Below are 6,628 nucleotides of genomic sequence, written 5' to 3' on the forward strand. Positions count from 1 at the left end.
TGGTCGTAGAAACAAGCAAAGGGTCAGAAACACAGATCAGTCCGGGATGTGGAGTATAGAACGCTCAGAAATGACAGCAGGGTAAATCAAGACTTCGCAAAGAACCAGAGCGTGAGTGTGGTATATATACGCTGAGTTGATGAGAGGCACCTGGACCGCAATCAGTGCCAGGTAGCAGGGCTTATGGGAATTTGAGTCCGTGAGTCGAATTAGAATTCGGGCGATGGCTCCCTCTGGTGGTGCACAAGAGGATTGGCATCGCCCTCATTTACAACAGAACCCCCCTCCTGCGAGCGGCTCCTGAAGCGAGAATGCACCTGACGCCGGGGTCTACCGCGCTGTCGGGGGGCTGGTTTCTCTGGGAACCTCTGATGAAACTCTTCCGTGAGAGTTGGGTCTAGAATATCTCTAGCATTCACCCAGGACCGTTCCTCTGGACCATACCCTTCCCAGTCCACCAGATATTGGAGGGCGCCACCCCGGCGTCGAGAATCCAGCACTTCTCGAACGAGATAGGCTTCTTCGCCCTCGATCATGACAGGTGAGGGGGTCCTTGTTTCCGATTCTTCCTCAACCTCCTCCTCTCATGGACCACCAGCGGGTTTGAGTAATGACATATGAAAAGTGGGAGAAATACGAAAATGATTAGGCAAAGCCAAGCGGAATGACACTGGAGTAATTTGACGTAAAATTTTGAATGGCCCTACATACCTGGGACTGAGTTTGCGGCAGGGTAACCTCAGACGAAGATCCCGTGTTGACAACCACACCCACTGCCCTGGTTGATACGTGGGTCCCTGGCATCGATGACGATTTGACTGAATCTCTCTCCTCCTAACTGCCCTCATGAGATGTCTGTGATCCTGATTCCAAACATCCTTGCTTTGTTGCAGCCAATCCATGACAGCTGGTAACTCAGTGGGTTCTCCAGACCATGGGAACAGAGGTGGTTGATAACCAAGAATACACTTAAATGGGGTGATACCTGTAGCTGGTTTTATCAATGAGTTCTGTGCATACTCCGCCCACATAAGATAACGGCTCCATTCATTCTGCTGCTGATGACAGTAGGAACGCAGGAATGGAATCACTTCTTGATTCAATCGTTCAGTCTGACCATTCGATTGAGGATGATACCCTGAGGTGAGGCTAACGTTAATATTGAGGTTCTTGCAGAGAGCGGTCCATACCCGAGAAGTGAATTGGGATCCCCTGTCAGATACTATATCTTCAGGTAAGCCAAAAATTCGAAACACTTGGTTGCACAGAGCCTCTGCTGTTTCAAAGGCGGAGGGCAATTTGGGCAATGGTATTAATCGACAAGCCTTGGAGAAACGATCGACCACCGTTAGAATGACTGTGTTGTTCTGGGAAACAGGAAGATCAATGATGAAGTCCACCGCTATGTGGGACCAGGGCCGTTGTGGAACAGGTAGCGGTTGCAATAAACCAGCAGGGGTTTGGTGAGATGCCTTTGTCGTTTGACAAATATTACAGTTCTGAACATAATTGATCACATCCTTGGTGAGAGAAGACCACCAGAAACGAGCTTTGACTATCTCCAATGTTGCCGTGATGCCTGGATGCCCAGAGCTGGGAGTGTCATGAATATGAGTAAGTAGTCGGGTACGTATATTATTGGGTACAAAAGTTAGGTGATTCGGACAATCTACTGGAGGGCTGTTTTCTCGGTTCGCCTCTTGGATCTCGGTAAGTATGTCCCACTGTACTGGAGCCACTAATAAGTTGGTAGGGAGAATCGTTTCATCGCTAATGGTGGGTTTGTCCTCTGTTAACCTGGATAGCGCATCTGCCTTACCATTCTTACTCCCTGGTCTGTAGGTGACGATGAAGTTGAATCTGGTATAGAATAACGCCCAACGAGCTTGCCTGGGATTTAGACGTTTGGCTGAGCGAAGATATTTCAGATTCTTATGATCAGTCAAAATGGTGAATTGCTGATTAGCCCCCTCCAGCCAGTGCCGCCATTCTTCCAAGGCTAATTTTATTGCCAGTAATTCGCGATTCCCAACATCATAATTTCGTTCTGCGCTGGTCAATTTACGGGAGAAGAAGGCACATGGATACATTTTGGATGGTTGACCCTGGCGTTGGGATAACACCGCCCTGACTCCTGTGCTGGATGCATCCACTTCCACAATAAAAGGTAGGTCTGGGTTGGGGTGACAGAGAATAGGAGCTGTGGTGAATTGAGTCTTGAGATCTGTAAAAGCTTGACGTGCTTCGGAGGACCAGGATAATTTGTGGGAGTTTCGTTTGGTCATGGCTGTTAACGGAGCTGCTATGGAGCTAAAGCCTCTGATAAACCGTCTATAGAAGTTAGCGAAACCCAGAAATCGCTGTAACTCCTTGAGATTTTGGGGTAACGGCCATTGTTGAACTGCCTGTACTTTCGCATCATCCATTGTAATCCCTTCTGCACTGATGACATAGCCCAAAAAGGCGATCGGTGTCTGATGAAACTCACACTTCTCTGATTTGGCGTACAACTGATGCTGAATCATGCGTTGCAATACTTTACGCACATGCTCGACATGTTCTTCCATGTTGTTTGAGTATATAAGGATGTCGTCGATGTAAATTATTACCCAGCGATCCAGCATATCTCGAAAGACATCGTTCATGAAGGATTGGAACACTGAAGGACAGTTTGACAGGCCAAAGGGCATTACCGTGTACTCATAGTGCCCCCTAGTGGTGGAAAACGCGGTCTTCCACTCGTCACCAGCACAGATTCTGACAAGGTTGTATGCACTGCGAAGATCAAGCTTGGTATAATATTTGGCCTGTCTCAGTTGTTCAAGGGCAGGAGGTACGAGAGGCAATGGATAACGGAACTTAACGGTGATCTCATTGAGCCCTCGGTAATCAATACAGGGACGTAAACTCCCATCTTTCTTCTTTACAAAGAAGAACCCAGCTGATGCAGGAGATGTTGATGGTCGGATGAAACCTTTGGCCAGTTCCTCGTCGATATATTCAGACATAGCCTTATGTTCAGGTTGTGATAGGGGAAATATTCGACCCGTTGGGGGACTTGAGCCGGGAATTAATTCAATAGCACAGTCACTTGGCCGATGCGGGGGAAGTTGTGTAGCTTTTTGTTTACTAAAAGCTTCGTGCAAGTCATTGTACTCAATGGGAATTCGTTCATCAACTGGTTCAGGCAGAATGTTAGTGGTTCGCAACGGAATTCTATGAATGGGCCGAATACAATGCTTCATGCATGACTTACTCCACTGCAGGATCTGTCCGTCCCTCCATGAAATATGAGGATCATGTCGACGTAACCATGGCAGCCCCAATACCAACGGATGATTAACTGAGTCAATAATATAGAATTGCACATCTTCAGTGTGTAGAACACCAACTTGTAATTGTAGCTTATTCGTGATCATACGGATGCGTCCTTCACCCACAGGACGACCGTCTAATGCTTCCACTGCAAGACAGGAGTCACATGAGCTGAGGGATAGTTCATGACTTAATGCAAATTTCTTAGAAATAAAATTACCAGCAGACCCAGAGTCGACAAGAGCAGTGGTATTAATCATCCTTTTACCACATGTAATTGTTACAGGAATAAATACACTGAAAAGTGATGGAACATGGGAGGAACTCACCGATTGAAATGGTGTGGGAGGTCGTACGCTGCAGGTGGATTTCATGTGCCCTGCTTGGCCGCAGTAAAGGCAGAGATGATTTTGTAATCGGTGCCTTCTCTTCTCCTGGGTAAGACGGGTGAAACCAAGTTGCATGGGTTCATCAGTGGGCGTATCGGATGAAACTTGGAACTGGGTGCGAGGATTTCTTCGGCTGCGAATTAGATGATCAAGACGGATGGTGAGTTCAATGAGTTCGTTCAGTTTCTTTCCTTCGTCACGGCAAGCCAATTCAGATTGTAAAGTGGCTGTTAACCCCCGTCTAAATAGCGTCTTTAATGTGTCTTCAACCCAGTCGGTTTGTGCGGCGAGAGTGCATAATGATAAGGCATACTCTGCAGCTGTGTTACGCCCCTGGGTAAGAGAAAGTAACTGTTCACCGGGGCTTCTTCCTTCTGCTGGATGTTCAAATACTTATCGGAACTGTTTAAGAAAATTTTGGAACGTGGGGTAATTACATTCCTCATCCTTCCATATCGCTGTAGCCCATTCCAGTGCTTTACCCGTTAACAGATTGCATACAAAAGCCACCCGACTAGAATCATTGGGGTATAGTGCGGGTTGTTGATTAACGAATAGTTTGCATTGTAATAGGAAGCCCTTGCAGCGAGACGGTGAACCATCAAACTTTTCTGGAAAAGCTAATCGGGGACTTACGGTAGCTGGAACACTGGAGACAGTCATTGGCTGGGGAGCTGTCATGGTGGCAGACGGAGTAACTGCAGGATTAGGATGACAGAGTTGTTGCATAGCTCTCACCAATTCCTCCGTGAGAGATGTTAAATGGGTAAGTTGTTGATGATGGGTGGCTAACTGAGTGGCTTGAGCGGAAAGTTCAGTAGGGACTTGTGCTAAAGCTGCTGGATTCTGTATTGGCGAAGTCTTCTGTTGTGATGAGTCAGAAGGCATTGAATCCATTTGCAAGCTTTATTAAAAGCACACATACACACAATAACAAGGGCAATCCAGGAGTCAGAACGAGGGACAGGCAAGAGTACAAAGGCAGGCATATATCTTACTTAGTTAGAATAACAGGCTGGAGATCAGGGGCAGGCAGATGTCTTTCTTGGTCGTAGAAACAAGCAAAGGGTCAGAAACACAGATCAGTCCGGGATGTGGAGTATAGAACGCTCAGAAATGACCGCAGGGCAAATCAAGACTTCGCAAAGAACCAGAGCGTGAGTGTGGTATATATACGCTGAGTTGATGAGAGGCACCTGGACCGCAATCAGTGCCAGGTAGCAGGGCTTATGGGAATTTGAGTCCGTGAGTCGAATTAGAATTTGGGCGATGGCTCCCTCTGGTGGTGCACAAGAGGATTGGCATCGCCCTCATTTACAACAGATTGAAGGAGCAGATTGAAGTATCAAGTATTGAAGTGTGTGTGTGTGTGTGTGTGTGTGTGTGTGTGTGTGTGTGTGCGTGTGTGTTCCTCCAGCTGCAGCATGTCTGTCCATCTTCATTTATCTGAGGACTCATCAGATCTTTAGAGACAAAACTAATAAATGCAGAGTAACAGGATGATGCATGTAAACATGTTCATGTATTTTTTCCTCCTTTTACATGCAAAGCTTGCTTTACTAATTATAATTTTTACAGTATTCTTATGCCATATATATATATATATATATATATATATATATATATATATATATATATATATATATGAGTTTCCCTCAGGATTGTTCTCTGTATGTCTATTTCTGACCCGAAGAAATGCAAAACCACACATTTCAATAATATTAATTAAACTTTTAACAACTTATTAACAAACAACTATTAACTAAACATTCGTTATTTACAAATTAAACATTTTGCTTGGTTCGGTTTGGCAATCAACTTGGCAATCAATTTCATGTTTTGGTCTAAAAACTTATTTTACACAAGTGTAATTTAACAGTCAATTTGGGTTCAGTAATGTTTTATTCAACAAATGCACATTAAATTGATTAAAAGTGGCAATGACAACCAGGGATGTCAATTATTATTAATTGCCTCATTGATTAAATAAATGATTATTTACTATATAGCGTAATCATTAACCTAATAATGCAGCATGTGTCTACTTCTTTGTAAAGAACACTCAAAATACAATTGAAGTCAAAATTATTAGCCGAAATTGTTTTTTTCTTTTTTGAAAATTTTCCAAATGATGTTTAATAGAGCAAGGGAATTTTCACAGTATGCCTTATAATATTTTTTCTTCTGGAAAAAGTCTTATGTGTTTTATTTCGGCTATAATGAAAGCTGTTTTAAAATTTTTAAACATTATTGTAAAGACAAAATTGTTAATTATTTTTTTGATAGTCTACGGAACAAACCATTGTTATACAATAACTTGCCTAATTTCCCTAACCTGCTGCCACGATAACCAGCGATCGTACTCCATTGATTGCTGGTTCTCACTCACAACAAACCATGGACTACACTTCCGCCTTTCCTGGACTACATATTCATACATGCACTTTGCCCAGACACCCATGCTTAAACATCTAGACTGATTACATTCGCACCACCTGAGGACTGTCAGAGACTGATTGCATTCACTACTTAAGCCACACATTCACCCTTTCAGTTTGCAGAGTCTTGTTTATTACAATGCAGTTTCCTTGTCTTGTTTTCCCGTGTTTTGACCTTAGCCTACATTATCCTTGTACCCTTGTTTGCCGCCTGCCTTCTGACCTCTTGCCAGTTTGCTAACTACGATTTTGGACTGCCTCCATTTACCTGTTTGTGCCTGTGTTGACCTTTGCTTGCCTGACTACGAATAAACCTGCATTTGGATCTTACCCCAGTTGTGTGTGTCATCCCCTGTCGTTACACCTACCTAGTAAACCTAATTAAGCATTAATGTCACTTTAAGCTGTTTAGAAGTGTCTTGAAAAATATCTAGTAAAATATTATTTACTGTCATCATGGCAAAGATAAAATAAATCAGTTATTAG

The sequence above is a fragment of the Danio rerio genome, chromosome 22 (assembly GCF_052040795.2).
Source record: "Danio rerio strain M-AB ecotype USA chromosome 22, GRCz13ab, whole genome shotgun sequence".
In the NCBI taxonomy this organism is placed as follows: Eukaryota; Metazoa; Chordata; class Actinopteri; order Cypriniformes; family Danionidae; genus Danio; species Danio rerio.